Here is a 20,839-nt window from a genome sequence, read left to right as displayed (position 1 = left end):
GTTTTGCTCATAGAAAATGTCCTCCAGGTCAGTCTGGCCTTCAGATGCACATGTGCTATCCATTGCCATTAATACCTAACATAAAAAATGGACCAACGGTGGCATTAAAGGGATCATACGACCTTAGAAACACAGCACCACACCTGTCCACGAGGTATGTGTGGTATTGCAGCTCAGCCCTATTCATGTAGTTGCAGCTAAGCTGTGATACCAGACACAACCCGCAGACAAAAATGGAAAAAATGTATGGGAAACAAAAGCAGCCATGTTTTTTTTAATTCTATACAGCCAACGGAAATCCAACAGTCTACTACTCAAACTGAGAAGAGTAGTCGCAAAGCAACCCAAGCCCATCCATTAAAGACAGAGCAAGGGTGCACAACTGAGACCCAATACAGCAGTGGACCCCAACCATGAAGACACAGACGCAGTGCTGTCAATGGTTGTCAACATTATGGGGGGGGGGGGGCTCTGAATGGCTGACACTATCTTGGGGGAGATGTATTCCTCGCAATATTATAATATTCTCCAAATTGATCTGATGTGATTTATGTGACTGTTGTGCTTGTGATCTGTAGTGATTTTATGGGCCATCCAGTTGTTAACCTACATATAGCATCTCTTCTCATGTGTCTTGCTTAAGTGATTAATTGAATAATGAGGTAAATTACCCCTAGTTCTATAAATTCAAATTGAATGGGTCTGGATCCGTCTACAGAATCTGCATGGATGTTGCCCTTGCATTGGGGACCTCAAATTACGGTCCCCAATGCACGGAACGGCCGAGCAACGGCCGAATGCATAAGCCCTAAGAGGAAGCACTCTCAGGGGTCATGCATGAGCCCAAATCACCATCTGTCATTGTGGAGAGTGGGGGGAAACTTCCCACTGAACACCGAAGGTAATCGGCAATAAAAACTAGGCCTGGACATCGGGGAAAGGGAGCAGGGCACCTCCTAATGCCACCCTCATCCTAGCCCTGACTCCTATCCATATGAGCTGACCTAGATGGTAGGGTGGCTCATACACCAGAACCTCGGACCCTAAATCGCCCTGATGATCCCTGGAAATAATGTCAGGAACTAGAGATGACCTGTTCCTCCAAGATACAGATGAACAGGAGTCTTCGACCTGTCTAGATGCAAGGAAAGAGGAAGACAGTGAAAAGAAACTGGATCGGCAGGTAAGACCCCAGAACAACTAGCACTTACCTGCTGTAACAACAGGAAGGAAAACCAACACACCAGTAATTGCCTTGACCCCCATGCGGACACGGTGCTTGGCGGCCCCAGGCAGAGCTGCTCACTGACTTGTTGTTCCCCCTCCGGGGAACCCTGTAGCCTTCTCACGGAAGGCACAGACAGACAGGGTAGTGTCTAGCATCCATGCAGGACTGTACACACCAAAATGGACCAGACATGGAACAACAACTAGACATACAACACAAACCCTGAACATAAACCACACCATACATGGAAACGGTTCAGGTAGGAAGACATGATAACAACGGGATTACATTGGTGTCTCACTAGGTGGCCCTGAATAACTGGGCATATGGAATATCCAGGACAGGAGCATAGCTCCAGCACCAACAGAGGCTGGAGGACAACACACTCCAGGCTACCAGCCACAGGCAATATTCACTTCAATCACTTCAAAGTACTAACAAATACATACAAGGCCGTCCACAACCTGTCCCTGAGCTACTTTCCCGATACATCCCCACACGCACTCTCCGATCCTCACAAGACCTCCTTCTCTCCTCTCCTCTTATTACCTCTTCCCACAATCGCCTCCAAGATTTCTCCTGTGCATCCACCATACTCTGGAACTCACTACCCCAACATATTAGACTCTCACCAACAGTGGAATCCTTCAAAAGAAACCTAAAAACCCACCTCTTCAGACAAGCCTACAACCAGTGACCCTGCTGCCTCTATACCGCCAAGTGCCTAGCAGTTAATCATGGCAGTTCTACAGACCAGGAGACAGAGATGCTATCTAAGCTACTCAAATTTACACATAGCTCAGGTATGTTACATTACAGTATTATTTCACTCATCGATGCAGCTGTCTATCTTCAAAATTAACCACAACTTCTACCCTCTGTCCCTTGTCTCCACATCAGTCCCTCTCTCCTTCCCTCACCCATGTTCAGTTCACATACACTTTCTACCCTCATACATCACCCTGACCCATCTTCCTCAATGGTGCAGCATAAAAAACACCCATACAAGTCCGTCAACCACTTGCTGTCTCTTCCCTGCAGGGGATATTTCACCAAACCCTGGCCCTCCCTCTATTGCCAACTTCAGCTTCTTATCTGCCACACATAGAAACCCCGAAAATCTTATTAATATTTACTGTTCGTCTTCTAAAGTCTCTTTTAACTGTGCACTCTGGAAAGCACTTTTATTTTGTAACAAATTCCCCACAATCTATAACTTCTTTCTCTCACATTCTCTGAACTTGCTGGCACTTACATAAACTTGGCTTCAACATTCTGAAAGTGCTTCTCCTGCCACCTTATCCTATGGTGGATTTCACTTCTCCCATACCCCCAGACATTATGACAGGCACGGTGGAGGAGTAGGCATACTACTTTCTCTACAGTGCACGTTTCAGGTCATTCCCCCTGAACCCACTTTCACATTCCCTTTTTTTTTTTATCCATACTATCAGACTTTTCCACCCATTCACCCTGTCGCAGTTGCAGTTGTCTATCGTCCCCTAGGCTCCCCCCACCAATTCCTGGATCACTTTGCCGCTTGGCTTCCTCACTTCCTATCTTCTGAATCACCAACTCTTATTATGGGTGATTTTAATATCCCCATTGATGACCCTATCTCCCCATCAGCCTTACTTTCTTTCTATAACCTCCTCTCTTGGCCTATCACAACTTACTTTCTTCTGCCATGCATGAACAGGGCAATACACTTGATCTAGTCTTCTTCCTTCACTGCTTAGTCTCAAACTCTATTAACTCATTCTTCCCACTTTCTGACCACAATCTTCTTTCCTTTGGTATAAAGACCTCTCACTCGTCTCACGACAATCCTACTTTTCACACTCATAGAAACCTACACACAATTAACATGCTAGCAACTCATTGACACCCTACAGTTAGCTCTCACCCCAAAACCTCCCTAGATGAAGCAGCTCCAATATCAATCCGAACCTCCCAACACACAAAAAAAAAAAACATCTCTTGACCTGACCTGTGATGCTAACTACCAACCTATTCCTAACCTCCCTTTCATCTCTAAACTCCTTGAACGTCTATTCTACTCTTTCTTAATAAACTATCTCTCTAAAACTCTCTTCTTGACCCCTTTACAATCTGCCTTTTGCCCTCTCCACTCTACAGAAACTGCCCTTACTAAAGTGTCTAACTAATCTCCTGACAGCAAAAAAGAATGGCAACTATTCTCTACTGATTCTTCTGGATCTCTCTGCAACATTTGATACGGTAGACCACAAACCCCTCCTCACCATGCTGCACTCAATTGGTCTTAAGGACACTGCTCTTTACTGGTCCTCCTCCTTTCTCTCTGGCTGCTCTTTTAGTGTATCATTCACTGGCTCTATTTTTTTCTCCTCATTGTCTTGATATTGGGGTTTCTCAGGGTTCTGTCCTAGGTCCTCTACACTTTTCTCTCTACACAGCCCCCATCAGACAGACTTTCAGTAGATTTTGCTTTCAGTGCCATCTCTATGTTGACGACACCCCAACTATACACTTCCTCCCTTGACATCACCCCTGCTTTACTGAAAAACACCAGTGATTGTCCGACAGCTGTCTCTAACATCATGTCCTTTCTGTATCTAATGCAGAATCTCTCAAAAACTAAGCTTCTTGTCTTTTCCCCATCTACTAACCCACCTAAACTTGATATTTCATTTAGGTCTGCTATACTATCATAACTCCTGGGCAGCACACCCGCTGTCTTGGGGTCATGTTTGACTCTGATCTTTCCTTTGTTCCCCATATCCATCACTTGCTCACTCTTTTCATCTGCACCTCAAGAATATCTCTAGAATCCACCCTTTTCTTACAGTGGAAACAGCCAAAACTCTTGTTGCCTTGATTTATTCTCATCTTGACTACTCAACTCATTTTTAATCGGTCTTCCTCTCACTAAACTCTCCCCTCTTCAGTCTGTCCTAAATACTGCAGCCAGGCTCATCTATCTATCCACCGGCTATACTGATGCTTCTAGCCTTTGCCAGTCACTTCATTGTTCGTCTATCCACTACAGAATACAGTTCAAACTTTCACCCTTACCCACAAAGCTCTCCACAGTGCTGCACCTCCTATCATCTCCTCCCTCATTTCCGTCTACCACCCTACTCTCCATAATTCATGCGTCTTACTCTTCATGCCTCTCACTCCCGTCATCAAAACTTTTCTCGAGCTACTCCTACTCTCTGGAATGTTCTGCACCAGAATATCAGGTAATTTCCCAACCTCCCTACCTTCAAACGTACCTTTTAAAAACACATCTTTTCAGACAGGCTTATCATGTTTCCTACAAATGACTGTTCCACGAGTAACCTCTCCCCTACCAACTCCTCAGACCTAAACTCGATCTTCTAACAGTCCTACACCCGAAGCAGATCGCCCTTAACCACTGCTTTCAGTACAAAAATGGCTTGACTAGTACATATCACAATCAACTACAGGGAGTGCAGAATTAGTAGGCAAATGAGTATTTTGACCACATCATCCACTTTATGCATGTTGTCTTATTCCAAGCTGTATAGGCTCGAAAGCCTACTACCAATTAAGCATATTAGGTGATGTGCATCTCTGTAATGAGAAGGGGTGTGGTCTAATGACATCAACACCCTATATCAGGTGTGCATAATTATTAGGCAACTTCCTTTCCTTTGGCAAAATGGGTCAAAAGAAGGACTTGACAGGCTCAGAAAAGTCAAAAATAGTGAGATATCTTGCAGAGGGATGCAGCACTCTTAAAATTGCAAAGCTTCTGAAGCGTAATCATCGAACAATCAAGCGTTTCATTCAAAATAGTCAACAGGGTCGCAAGAAGCGTGTGGAAAAACCAAGGCGCAAAATAACTGCCCATGAACTGAGAAAAGTCAAGCGTGCAGCTGCCAAGATGCCACTTGCCACCAGTTTGGCCATATTTCAGAGCTGCAACATCACTGGAGTGCCCAAAAGCACAAGGTGTGCAATACTCAGAGACATGGCCAAGGTAAGAAAGGCTGAAAGACGACCACCACTGAACAAGACACACAAGCTGAAACGTCAAGACTGGGCCAAGAAATATCTCAAGACTGATTTTTCTAAGGTTTTATGGACTGATGAAATGAGAGTGAGTCTTGATGGGCCAGATGGATGGGCCCGTGGCTGGATTGGTAAAGGGCAGAGAGATCCAGCCCGACTCAGACGCCAGCAAGGTGGAGGTGGAGTACTGGTTTGGGCTGGTATCATCAAAGATGAGCTTGTGGGGCCTTTTTGGGTTGAGGATGGAGTCAAGCTCAACTCCCAGTCCTACTGAATCAACTAAAGGGCCAGGTATGTCAAACAGGCCCACTAAATCCCAAAATTAGGTAGCAATAGGTACAGATCCCGTTGGACAGAGGGATAAAACTTAGCATTTATTTTCGGTCAATCTAAAATTATGGACAACAGAGGAGGAGCCTCTATACACAACAAATATAACAAGACAGCCCAGCGGGCAAAGTAATACATACAAAAACAGTGTGACCAGAGGTTTGAGTAAAAGCAGGAACGTTCTCACCCGGTTGTTGATCAGGATGTCTCATGGAGAAGACTGGGGGTGAAGAACGGTCCTTGGATGCTTCTCGTTCACACACAAAAGATAGATGAGCCCCTTCAAAGATGGTTGGAGGCGAGGTGGTTAGCCCTAGGCAACCCTAAGAAGGGGGGGCAGGGGCTAGTATGCCCTACCTATCTACACGGGGACTTACCCCGCAAGGAGCGTCCCCGTCCGGATGCCTGTCCCTGTGGGGACAGAAACCCTAGTAGTCCCTAAGAGATGCTCCCCATCTCTTAGGGACTACTAGGGTTTCTGTCCCCACAGGGACAGGCATCCGGACGGGGACGCTCCTTGCGGGGTAAGTCCCCGTGTAGATAGGTAGGGCATACTAGCCCCTGCCCCCCCTTCTTAGGGTTGCCTAGGGCTAACCACCTCGCCTCCAACCATCTTTGAAGGGGCTCATCTATCTTTTGTGTGTGAACGAGAAGCATCCAAGGACCGTTCTTCACCCCCAGTCTTCTCCATGAGACATCCTGATCAACAACCGGGTGAGAACGTTCCTGCTTTTACTCAAACCTCTGGTCACACTGTTTTTGTATGTATTACTTTGCCCGCTGGGCTGTCTTGTTATATTTGTTGTGTATAGAGGCTCCTCCTCTGTTGTCCATAATTTTAGATTGACCGAAAATAAATGCTAAGTTTTATCCCTCTGTCCTACGGGATCAGTACCTATTGTTCCCAGTCCTACTGCCAGTTTCTGGAAGACACCTTCTTCAAGCAGTGGTACAGGAAGAAGTCTGCATCCTTCAAGAAAAACATGATTTTAATGCAGGACAATGCTCCATCACACGCGTCCAAGTACTCCACAGCGTGGCTGGCAAGAAAGGGTATAAAAGAAGAAAATCTAATGACATGGTCTCCTTGTTCACCTGATCTGAACCCCATTGAGAACCTGTGGTCCATCATCAAATGTGAGATTTACAAGGAGGGAAAACAGTACACCTCTCTGAACAGTGTCTGGGAGGCTGTGGTTGCTGCTGCACGCAATGTTGATGGTGAACAGATCAAAACACTGACAGAATCCATGGATGGCAGGCTTTTGAGTGTCCTTGCAAAGAAAGGTGGCTATATTGGTCACTGATTTGTTTTTGTTTTGTTTTTGAATGTCAGAAATGTATATTTGTGAATGTTGAGATGTTATATTGGTTTCACTGGTAAAAATAAATAATTGAAATGGGTATATATTTATTTTTTGTTAAGTTGCCTAATAATTATGCACAGTAATAGTCACCTGCACACACAGATATCCCCTTAAAATAGCTTAAACTAAAAACAAACTAAAAACTACTTCCAAAAATATTCAGCTTTGATATTAATGAGTTTTTTGGGTTCATTGAGAACATGGTTGTTGTTCAATAATAAAATTAATCCTCAAAAATACAACTTGCCTAATAATTCTGCACTCCCTGTACTAGTGATGAGCCATAGTGCCATATTCGATTTCGATGAAATTCGCGAATATTCACTAGAATATTCGTATCATATTCGTCGAAATCGAATATTCGAATTTTTTTCTAGTTATCGCGATTATTATGCGATTTAAATAATCCGGTATTGCGATTGTAACTTAAAGAGGACCTTTCACTACTCTACAAACTAAAAACTAACTATACCTGTGGGCAGAGCGGCGCCCAGGGGTCCCCCTGCACTTACTAGTAAGTCTGTGCGCCGCTCCGTTCGCCCGGTATAGGCTCAGGTGCCTGCGCTCCCTCTGACTGTTTTCTTGTAGGAGGCGTGTCCCTTGCTGCACTGCTGGCCAATCGCAGCGCACAGCTCATAGCCTGGCTATGAGCTGTGCGCTGCGATTGGCCAGCAGTGCAGCAAGGGACACGCCTCCTACAAGAAATCAGTCAGAGGGAGCGCAGACACCGGAGCCTATACCGGGCGAACGGAGCGGCGCCCAGGCATACTAGTAAGTGCAGGGGGACCCCTGGGCGCCGCTCTGCCCACAGGTATAGTTAGTTTTTAGTTTGTAGAGTAGTGAAAGGTCCTCTTTAAGGCTACTTTCCTATTGGTTTGATATCTAGAATTAGCGAAGATGACGAATGTATTCGTCATATTCCTCAAAACGAAGATAACGAAGTATTCTCCATCTTCGTTTTAGCTCCATATTCGTCAACTTCGCTAATCCTAGCAATCATATAGGAAGTTTACTATAGAGACAGCTAAGTTTAATTCGCTATGCGATTATATTACTTAGCTTTTTTTTTTTATAAATAGAATAATTATAATACTTGATAATTATTATAATTCTATTTATAAAAATAAAAAAAGTAATATGATCGCATAGCGAATTAAACTGTCTCTATAGTAAACTTTCCTATATGATTGCTAGAATTAGCGAAGTTGACGAATATTGAGCTAAAACGAAGATGGAGAATACATTCGTCATATTCGCTAATTCTACCAAGCCAACCATAGTAAACCAGGTCCAAGTTGAAATCGCAATTCGATTATTATAACTTGAATTAATCGAATTGCGATTTCAACGTAATTCTCAAATCTGACAGTACATTCTAGTATGAAGACGTTCCCATGGTGATGGAGACGCTCCATGAGCACGGAAGTCGGCAGAAGCGGCAACGGGCACTGACTGGAGCAACCAGGAAGCCAGGAATCCTAAGGGCAGGTAAGAACAACTTGAAGTGGGAAGTGGGAAAGAAAAAAATATAACAAAAAAAATATAACAATAAAAAAAAAAAGAATATTCTAAATATTCGCGAATTAGCGAAGTGCCGATATTCGCTGAAAAAATTATATTTATATAGAAATAAATATTATTATTATGAGGGACGTTAGGTATGGGGCACGGTGTGACTGGGGGGCACTGTGTGGTTGGCACTATTCTGAGGGACACCATGTGGCTGTCATTGTTGGAGGTCATGGAGCAGTTTTCACTAATAGAGAGAACTATGTGGCAGCCACTATTATGGAGGGGGGAAATATCTCAGATGCGAATACCCCTTTAAATTTTATTGTGACCCATAGGTAGGGGCGTAGCTAGAGGCCCACAGGTCCTGGAGCAAAAGTGAAGCTTGGGCCCCACTTCTCTCAGTCCATCGTGGCAAGGGGCAGGGGTGCACCGAGTCTTTCTTCTGCCTGAGTCAAAAATTTAAATGCCCCTCCATGGCAAACTCTCCACCTAACCCCTTCCCTCCAGCCCTACTGTTAAAGACATACTTAGAAAACATTACATACAGCACTACAAAACATGCAGGGCAATACAGCCTCACCAATTCCAAGTTGTAAAAGGTTCATTCTGAAGTTCTTAGATGGAAATAAGCGGCTGAGTAATTAGGACAGGGTAACCTTTTACTGCCATCCATATGCTGGGATGTAGAAAATGGTCCCTCTACTCATAGGAAATATCAGAGCTGTCACCTTGATTGCACGGGAATCTCATTAAATCCTGGAAAATGCTGCGCTCAGCACAGGTAAGAAGCCAGGAAGCGGCACAGGGATGTGAAATCATCACAAGTTAATGTTTTGCCAAACACTGCATGATTTATCTACCCTGCCCTCGTCGGATAATTCAATTACTTACCATTGGGACCAGGTCATTTTTTTTTTTCATTTTGTCGAATTTGGTACGAGGCAGAGTCACAGATTTTTTTTTTTCAGCAGGCCATAATGCGGTATTTATATACAATACACCCAAACCTTGTTGGAGCTCAACATCTATTCGCACAGTAGGTGTTTCACAGAATGAGAAATTAAGCTTTTGCAGTACATTTTCTTGACACTAGATGGCTCTGTAGAATATTACACTACTCGAAACTCAAATAAAAATGCTTTGTGCCTCAGCAGCACACCTTGTGGCCAGGGATGGCATTGCAAGTAAAAATAATCACAGTTTAGGAGTATCTAAGGATGTACATTGTAGGAACAACATCAGTGTAAACTATTTGTGCAAACTGATGCTTTATTTAGGAATATATGAGGTCATATGTTTGTGATATTCTAGTATGTAAGACCTGTGGCTCAGAGCTGGCCAGGTTTAGTCGATCCTGGAACTGAGGATTAGTTAAAGTTCCCATTAAATTGCTTTCTGGCATAACATTGAGAACTTCTTATCAAGTAGGACGCCTAGACAGTGGTATATAGTTATATATTTAGTAGTTTGGCAAGAAGACAGTAAGCTCAGACTACACAGGGTTTTCTTGTTGTCTGTTACTATGGAGATGCATAGGTCTGAATAGGAGCTGTAGATAAAATAATAGGACATTTTTAATTAAAAATCTATTGCAAAGTTCCATAATTTTTCACTTTAGATGTAGTGAGACATTCAACAATGGGCATCAATCGGTGGAAATTTATTTTACAACGTAGATTCCAGAAATAGACAAAAGTTATGCTCATGGGAAATTTCCTCCAGGTCAGTCTGGCCTTCAGAACTACATGTCTTATTTATTGCCATTAGTACCTAACATAAAATATGGACCAACGGCAGCATTAGAGGGGTCGTACAACTTTAGAAACACAGCGCCACACCTGTCCACAGGGTACGTGTGGTATTGCAGATGAGCCCTATTCACTTAATCGCAGCTAAGCTGTGATACCAGACCAATTTTTTATTTATTCCATACAGCCAATTGAAATCCAACAGTCTACTACTCAAACTAGTCACAAAGCAAGCCAAGCCCATCCATTAAAGACAGATTAGAGCAAGGGTGCACAACTGGGACCCAATGCGGCATGTGGCCCACAAGGTCTTTAGGTGCGGACCCCAACCATGAAGACACAGATGCAGTGCTGTCAATGATTGTCACCATTATGGGGAGCTCCAATGAGCTGACAGTATCCTGGGGGAGATGTATGCCTAGCAATATCATGAGGGACACCATGTGGCTGACATTGGTATGGGGCACGGTGTGACTGGGGGGCACTGTGTGGTTGGTACTATTATGAAGGACACCATGTGGCTGTCATTGTTAGAGGTTATGAAGCAGTTTGTACTAATAGGGAGAACTATGTGGCAGCCACTATTAAGGGGGGGAATGTATCATAAAAGCTTCAGATGTGAAGGCCCCGCAAATGTTATTGTGACCCATAGTCAGGAGCATAGCTAGAGGATTATAAGTCCTGGAGCAAGAGTGAAGCTGTGGCCCCACATCCCTCCAGCCCTACTGTTAAAGACATACTAGACATACTTGGAAAACATTACATACAAAACATACATGGGAATAAAGCACCATATACCTCTTACATCCAGTGACGTCTCTGTAGATGATGAGTTTAACACACAGACATCTTAGTTTCCATCATCCTTCAAACTTCTGAACATCCCATTCTGCAACCCCCAATACTGTGCCCGCTGTGCTACCCAATACCATACTGCAGAAACAGTGCCCTGAAAATACTGGTACCACACCGATAGTGCCCCCTTCAATAATTATTCAATAATATAGTGCCCTAAAAATAACTGTGCACAGCAAATAGTGCCCCTGAATCTAATGGTGTAAACATAATGTGTCTCAAAATTAATTGCGCTAAGCTGATACTGCCCCCACAGTAATAGTACTCCCCAAAGTCCCACCAATTGAAACAGTACCCCTAATAGTAAAAATGTCCCTCATTGTACCCATACTAGTAATCATATTCCCCATAGTACCCCAGTATTAATCCTTCTCCTTATAATGTGTGTCATTACAAAAAATAACCCCTTATAATGTGCACCAGTACAAAAAATAACCCCTTATAATGTGCGCCAGTGCAAAAAACACCCCCTTACAATGTGCACCAGTACAAAAAATAACCCCTTAAAATGTACACCGGTGCAAAAACTACCCCCTTATAAGGTGTGCCATTACAAAAAATATACCTTATAATGTGTGCCAGTACAAAATTATATCTTTACAATGGGACCCAGTGCAAAAAATACCCCCTTATAATGTGTGCAAGTGCAAAAAAAATACCCCCTTATAATGTGTATCAGTAAGGCCCTCTTCACACGGGCGTCGCGGGTGACGGCCGGATGCGTCCCGGGTGCATTGCGGGAAACCCGTGTGAGTAGGTACACAATTGCAGTCAGTTTTGTCTGCGATTGCTTTCCGATGTCTAGTTTTTTCCACGTGAGTGCAATGCGTTTTGCACGCGCGTGATAAAAAATTTAATGTGATACCCAGACCACACCCGGACTTCTTCACTGAAGTTCGGGTTTGGGTTTGGTGTTCTGCAGATTTTATTATTTTCCATTATAACATGGTTATAAGGGAAAAGAATAGCATTCTTAATACAGAATGCAAAGTATAATGTCAATTGAGGGTTAAAAAATAATAAAAACATAACTCACCTCATCCACTTGATGGCGCAGCCGGCATTGTCTTCTTTCTTCTTCTTTCAGGACCTGCAAAAGGACCTTTGATGGCGTAATTGCGCTCACCACGTGATGAGCGTGGTGACGTCAGAGCAGGTCCTGCTGAATGAAGATAGAAATCTTCTATCTTCATTCAGCAGAACCTGCGCTTACGTCACAACGCTCACCACGTGGTGAGCGCAATTACGCCATCAAAGGTCCTTTTGCAGGTCCTGAAAGAATAAGAAAGAAGACAATGCCAGCTGCGCCATCAAGTGGATTTTTTTTTTTTTTTTAACACCTCAAGGCACATTTTACTAAGCATTATGTATTAAGAATGCTATTATTTCACTTATAACAATGTTATAAGGGAAAAAAATACAGTGAATAGACTTTAATGGGGGCCGTGGTTGCTCATCCCTATCATCTCCTAGCAACCATGTGTGAAAATCGCACCGCATCCGCACTTGCTTGCCCCATTCATTTCTATGGGGCCTGCTTTGCGTGAAAAATGCAGAATATACAACATGCTGCGATTTTCACGCAACGCACAAGTGATGCGTGAAAATCACCGCTCATCTGCACAGCCCCATAGAAGTAAATGGGTCCGGATTCAGTGCGGGTGCAATGCGTTCACCTCACGTTGAGGTCAGTTGTCTATATGGCGTTTATAGCTAATTAATTGGGCAATAAAAATTACTGAAACATTGTCAATCGCAAGCCATTAATCCAGGAAACATAACGGCTCTTGATGAATCTTCTCTCAGGTGGAGGGGATGGAATCAAAGAATTCCGTATCCATTTTTTGGTCTGCAAACCATGGATCCGCTAAAAGTTGATACCTTCTGTGTGCAATCCGCATTTTTCTCAGTTTCATTGAAAAAAAATGAAAAAAATAACCCCCTTCAAAGGGTTTTTGTCATCAGAAAAATCGTTATGTATCTAGCGATGTGCTAATGTCAGCAGAACATAACTGTGACTTATATCTCCCTGCCTGCCGCCGTTCGTGCAAAAAAAATTATGACTTAAAATATGCAAATGAGCCTCTAGGTGCTAGTGGGGCGTGGCTGCAGCACCTAGAGGCTCCGTCCTCTCACCCTTTGGCACGCCCAACGTGATTGACATCCTCGGTCTCCACCGTGCCCCGCAAATCCAACGCCTGCGCCGTCCATTCTAGAATTCGGCGCAGTGAGTGAAGGACGCTCGCCTGCTGCCTTCCTTCACTCACTGCGCCTGCGCCTAATAGTAAAATGGACGGCGCAGGCGCGGGATATAAGTCATACAGTTATGTTCTGCTGACAATAGCACATCGCTCATCTCAGCCAGCTACATGACGATTTTTCTGATGACAGAAACCCTTTAATTCTATGAATCCCTTTGAACTGTACTAATATCTGCTGAGTAATGTACTTTGTAGGAGATGACATGAGGAGATGGAGGGGGAAGTGACAGCCACATACTGGGGCACATTTCTGGCTCACAAGAGAATGTTGTCACTTTTTAAAGGTAATAAAGAAATTAACCTAAAAACAGGGCTCTCAGATTCAGGATATTGGTGGGGCATCCTCAAGACAGTACATACAAGATCAGTGGAGGTCCGGCTCTTAGTAACCTCGCCAATTAGCTATTTGAAGGGAATGGAGAACTTGCATAAGGCCTCTTGCACACGACCGTATGGCTTTTTCAGTATTTTGTGGATAGTTTTTCAAGGATCCGGTGTTCCATTTTTTTTTTTTTTTGCAGACCCATTGACTTGAATGGAGCCACGGAACGTGATTTGAGGGCAATAATAGGACATGTTTTATTTTTCAACGGAGCGGAAATACTGAAACGGAATGCATACAGAGTACATTCAGTTTTTTTTTGCAGAACCATGGAAATGAATGGTTTTGTATACGAACCGTATACGGAACGCAAAAAACGGCCCGTAAGCGGGGAAAATAAACAAGGCCTAAGTGATGAAACCTTGTCATTGTTTTAAATAGATTAATTTACTGTACTTGTAATCTGTCTGCTTGGTGTTTATATAGCAGTATACTGCAGCTTCATCCTAAAGACAGACCATCTGTATTCAAGAAACAGAAAACAACTACAAGTAGACTAACTTTGCTAATCAGGGGCTAATTCTTATAAAATTAACTGCAAACAGAACATACATAATATAATACTGCTTCTAGGTAAAAAAATATAACTACTAAAATAGTAACCCGACATAAAAGAAAATGATTACTATAATAATGTCACCAAAGCACAAAACAATAACTACTATAAAACTGCCTCCTATGTACAAGAATATAACTACTATAATACTGCTCCTATATACAAGAATATAACTACTATAATACTGCCTCCTATGTACAAGAATATAACTACTATAATACTGCTCCTATGTACAAGAATATAACTACTATAATACTGCCTCCTATGTACAAGAATATAACTACTATAATACTGCTCCTATGTACAGGAATATAACTACTATAATACTGCTCCTATGTACAAGAATATAACTACTATAATACTGCTCCTATGTACAAGAATATAACTACTATATTACTGCCTCCTCTGTACAAGAATATAACTACTATAATACTGCTCCTATGTACAAGAATATAACTACTATAATACTGCTCCTATGTACAAGAATATAACTGCTATAATACTGCTCCTATGTACAAGAATAACTACTATAATACTGCTCCTATGTACAAGAATATAACTACTATAATACTGCCTCCTATGTACAAGAATATAACTACTATAATACTGCTCCTATGTACAAGAATATAACTACTATAATACTGCTCCTATGTACAAGAATATAACTACTATAATACTGCCTCCTATGTACAAGAATATAACTACTATAATACTGCTCCTATGTACAAGAATATAACTACTATAATACTGCTCCTATGTACAAGAATATAACTACTATAATACTGCTCCTATGTACAAGAATATAACTACTATAATACTGCTCCTAAGTACAAGAATATAACTGCTATAATACCGCCCCTATGTACAAGAATATAACTACTATAATACTGCTCCTATGTACAAGAATATAACTGCTATAATACCGCCCCTATGTACAAGAATATAACTACTATAATACTGCCTCCTATGTACAAGAATATAACTACTATAATACTGCTCCTATATACAAGAATATAACTACTATAATACTGCCTCCTATGTACAAGAATATAACTACTATAATACTGCTCCTATGTACAAGAATATAACTACTATAATACTGCTCCTATGTACAAGAATATAACTGCTATAATACTGCCTCCTATGTACAAGAATATAACTACTATAATACTGCCTCCTATGTACAAGAATATAACTACTATAATACTGCCTCCTATGTACAAGAATATAACTGCTATAATACTGCCTCCTATGTACAAGAATATAACTACTATAATACTGCTCCTATGTACAAGAATATAACTACTATAATACTGCTCCTATATACAAGAATATAACTACTATAATACTGCTCCTATATACAAGAATATAACTACTATAATACTGCTCCTATGTACAAGAATATAACTACTATAATACTGCCTCCAATGTACAAGAATATAACTGCTATAATACTGCCTCCTATGTACAAGAATATATCTACTATAATACTGTTCCTATGTACAAGAATATAAATACTATAATACTGCCTCCTATGTACAAGAATATAACTACTATAATACTGCCTCCTATGTACAAGAATATAACTACTATAATACTGCTCCTATATACAAGAATATAACTGCTATAATACTGCCTCCTATGTACAAGAATATAACTGCTATAATACTGCCTCCTATGTACAAGAATATATCTACTATAATACTGTTCCTATGTACAAGAATATAAATACTATAATACTGCTCCTATGTACAAGAATATATCTACTATAATACTGCTCCTATGTACAAGAATATAACTACTATAATACTGCTCCTATGTACAAGAATATAAATACTATAATACTGCTCCTATGTACAAGAATATAACTAATATAATACTGTTCCTATGTACAAGAATATAACTACTATAATACTGCTCCTATGTACAAGAATATAAATACTATAATACTGCCTCCTATGTACAAGAATATAAATACTATAATACTGCCTCCTATGTACAAGAATATAACTGCTATAATACTGCCTCCTATGTACAAGAATATATCTACTATAATACTGTTCCTATGTACAAGAATATAAATACTATAATACTGCTCCTATGTACAAGAATATATCTACTATAATACTGCTCCTATGTACAAGAATATAACTACTATAATACTGCTCCTATGTACAAGAATATAAATACTATAATACTGCTCCTATGTACAAGAATATAACTAATATAATACTGTTCCTATGTACAAGAATATAACTACTATAATACTGCTCCTATGTACAAGAATATAAATACTATAATACTGCTCCTATGTACAAGAATATAAATACTATAATACTGCCTCCTATGTACAAGAATATAAATACTATAATACTGCTCCTATGTACAAGAATATAAATACTATAATACTGCTCCTATGTACAAGATTGTAACTACTTTCGCATCGCCCGTATGGAAAGGTTTATTGATAGAGTGGTCCAAACTATATAGCTCCTCTACCCTCCAGTTTCCTAGTTTGAATCTTCCCTTGCACTTGCTGCAGGCATATATTCATCCTACCACCTCTGGGGCATCAGGAATCTGGGCATTGTTGTCCGGCCTCAAACTACAAGACATCACGACTGAGTCGGGTGCTTTGGATTGGAGCAAAATAGAAGCAATTCCGAGCGTCCAGAAAGCCTCTTTCCTAGCGGTTATGGCTTTTAAAAAGGATTTGGCGTGCTTAGCAGCGCTCCCTAGGCCTACTACGGATCCCTCGTGGTTAGAGGGGAAACTCTCTGTCACCACTCGCCCAAAGAAACCTCTCTCCACATTTTACAGGGAGTTGCTCTCCTCCACGCCTCCAGACCTGTGGTACCTAGCAGCCTGGGAGAAAGAATTGTCCATGACATTATCGGAACCTGAAAAAGCGTTTATCCTCACACACTCGCATGGATTCAACCGCTGCATTAAGATTCAAGCTAACTCTTATAAATTACTTACAAGATGGTACAAAACGCCAGAATTCCTTCAGAAGCTTAATCCCGCTATCCCAGACAATTGCTGGAGGTGTGGAGGGGATCCCGGCTCTTTATCTCACATTTGGTGGAGTTGCGAGAAGATCAAGCCTTTCTGGGTAGAAGTGGTGGCAGCTATAAATAAGATATGTAATACTCAGGTTAAGTTAGATGCAAAGCTTCTGTTACTTTGGTGCCCTAATAGCACGCTTACGCCTTCAAAGTCAAACCTACCCACCATGCTTATAACAGCGGCCCGATTACTGGTCCCCCTCCTCTGGAAGAATGAGGCGGCTCCCTCGCACGTGATGTGGACCGAGAAAATTGACCAACTATACCGGTTTGAAGAGCTGGCCAACTGGGAAAGCCACTCTAGAGCGGCGTTTGTTAAAATATGGTCCCCCTGGAAGCAATATCGCAAGTTCTTGTAATGACCGGCAACACGCACAGGGAGGAAAACAGGGAAAGCCCTGCCCAAGGGAGAGGGAAAGGTGGTGACCCCTAACTCACCTTGCAGCTGGCACCTGCCTGCCCTGACGTCCCTAGACGGGTTCCTCACCCGTGTGGCGATCACGTGCCTAAACCCTGGCTTTCCCTGAAATGAGCCCTAGTTAATGAACGGGCCGGTGGGATCGCTAGTCCTCACCACTGCACTAAGAGGGAAACACCAGGGAGAGGACAGACAAACACAGACAAACACAAACACCCAGGTGGACGGCAACAATTGTCCACAAAGGTCCAACAGGGATCCGGAGGGTAGCGTTCTAAGGCAACACTCAGAGAACGCAGCAACACAGCTCCAGTGGGTCAGAATAGATGTCCAGGCAGGAAGCTCTATATCTGGCAACCAGAGAAGTGTGAGAGGGGAATATAAGGAGGATTGGGAGTGCTGGACAAGGAACAGCTGAGAGAAGGAGCTACGGATCCCTGAGTGAGCCAAAAAGGGTTGCAAAGCAAACCCAGAAAGCTACAATAAGGAAACTTCCCTATCTGACATAGAGCGTGCAGCCAACCGCTGCGACCTCCTGACCCCGGGTACAACGGAGTCAGGCGTGGCTCTTGACACCCTCGTGACAGTTCTAGGCATTGTTATGACAAATTGTAAGCTATATGATTGACATCTACCTGACCCTATCCTCTACTCCCCCTATCCCATCTTTCCCTTGTCTTGTTGACCCCCCCCCCCCCCACCAGATATCTGTTCGCACAGGTTGTTAATGTTCGGAGTTATGTATGCCATCATTGAGATGTACTGTGTATGCTGATTAAGCTTATACCCAGCTGCGTCTGGTACACGAGTTGTATGTTCTTCTACATAACTATGTGCCTTCTCAAATAAAAAGAAATTTGACAAAGATTGTAACTACTATAATACTGTTTCTATGTACAAGAATATAACTACTATAATACTGCTCCTGTGTACAAGAATATAACTGCTATAATACTGCCTCCTATGTACAAGAATATAACTACTATAATACTGCCTCCTATGTACAAGAATATAACTACTATAATACTGCTCCTATGTACAAGAATATAACTACTATAATACTGCCTCCTATGTACAAGAATATAACTACTATAATACTGCTCCTATGTACAGGAATATAACTACTATAATACTGCTCCTATGTACAAGAATATAACTACTATAATACCGCTCCTATGTACAAGAATATAACTACTATAATACTGCTCCTATGTACAGGAATATAACTACTATAATACTACTCCTATGTACAAGAATATAACTACTATAATACTGCTCCTATGTACAAGAATATAACTACTATAATACTACTCCTATGTACAAGAATATAACTACTATAATACTGCTCCTGTGTACAAGAATATAACTGCTATAATACTGCCTCCTATGTACAAGAATATAACTACTATAATACTACTCCTATGTACAAGAATATAACTACTATAATACTGCCTCCTATGTACAAGAATATAACTACTATAATACTGCTCCTATGTACAAGAATGTAACTACTATAATACTGCCTCATATGTACAAGAATATAACTACTATAATACTGCTCCTATGTACAAGAATATAACTACTATAATACTGCCTCCTATGTACAAGAATATAACTGCTATAATACTGCTCCTATGTACAAGAATATAACTACTATAATACTGCTCCTATGTACAAGAATATAACTACTATAATACTGCTCCTATGTACAAGAATATAACTACTATAATACTGCCTCCTATGTACAAGAATATAACTACTATAATACTGCCTCCTATGTACAGGAATATAACTACTATAATACTGCTCCTATGTACAAGAATATAACTACTATAACACTGCTCCTATGTACAAGAATATAAATACTATAATACTGCTCCTATGTACAAGATTGTAACTACTATAATAATGTTTCTATGTACAAGAATATAACTACTATAATACTGCTCCTATGTACAAGAATATAACTACTATAATACTACCTCCTATGTACAAGAATATATCTACTATAATACTGTTCCTATGTACAAGAATATAAATACTATAATACTGCTCCTATGTACAAGAATATAAATACTATAATACTGCTCCTATGTACAAGATTGTAACTACTATAATACTGTTTCTATGTACAAGAATATAACTACTATAATACTGCTCCTATGTACTAGAATATAACTACTATAATACTGCCCCCTATATACAAGAATATAACTACTATAATACTGCTCCTATGTACAAGAATATGACTACTATAATACTGCCTCCTATGTACAAGAATATAACTACTATAATACTGCCTCCTATGTACAGGAATATAACTACTATAATACTGCCTCCTATGTACAAGAATATAACTACTATAATACTGCTCCTATGTACAAGAATATAACTACTATAATACTGCTCCTATGTACAAGAGTATAACTACTATAATATTGCTCCTATGTACAAGAATATAGCTACTATAATACTGCCTCCTATGTAGAAGAATATAACTACTATAATACTGCTCCTATGCACAAGAATATAACTACTATAATACTGCTCCTATGTACAAGAATATAACTACTATAATACTGCCTCCTATGTACAAGAATATAACTACTATAATACTGCTCCTATGTACAGTGGATATAAAAAGTCTACACACCCCTGTTAAAATGTCAGGTTTCTGTGATGTAAAAAAAATGAGACAAAGATAAATAATTTCAGAACTTTTTCCACCTTTAATGTGACCTATAAACTGTACAACTCAATTCAAAAACAAACTGAAATCTTTTAGATAGCGGGACAAAAATCTATAAAAATAAAATAATATGGTTGCATAAGTGTGGACACTCTTAAACTAATACTTTGTTGAAGCACCTTTTGATTTTATTACAGCACTCAGTATTTTTGGGTATGAGTCTATCAGCATGGCACATTTTGACGTTGGCCAATGGCAGCGCACAGCTCATAGCCTGGCTATGAGCTGTGCACTGCGATTGGCCAGCGCTGCAGCAAGGGACACGCCTCCTACAAAAATTCAGTCCACTACAACAGACGGAGCTGCAGACACCGGAGCCTATACTGGATGAACGGAGCGGCG

This window comes from Bufo gargarizans, chromosome 5 (assembly GCF_014858855.1).
Source record: "Bufo gargarizans isolate SCDJY-AF-19 chromosome 5, ASM1485885v1, whole genome shotgun sequence".
Taxonomy (NCBI): domain Eukaryota; kingdom Metazoa; phylum Chordata; class Amphibia; order Anura; family Bufonidae; genus Bufo; species Bufo gargarizans.
The sequence above is the reverse complement of the archived record's forward strand: the minus strand, read 5'-3'. Positions refer to the sequence as shown.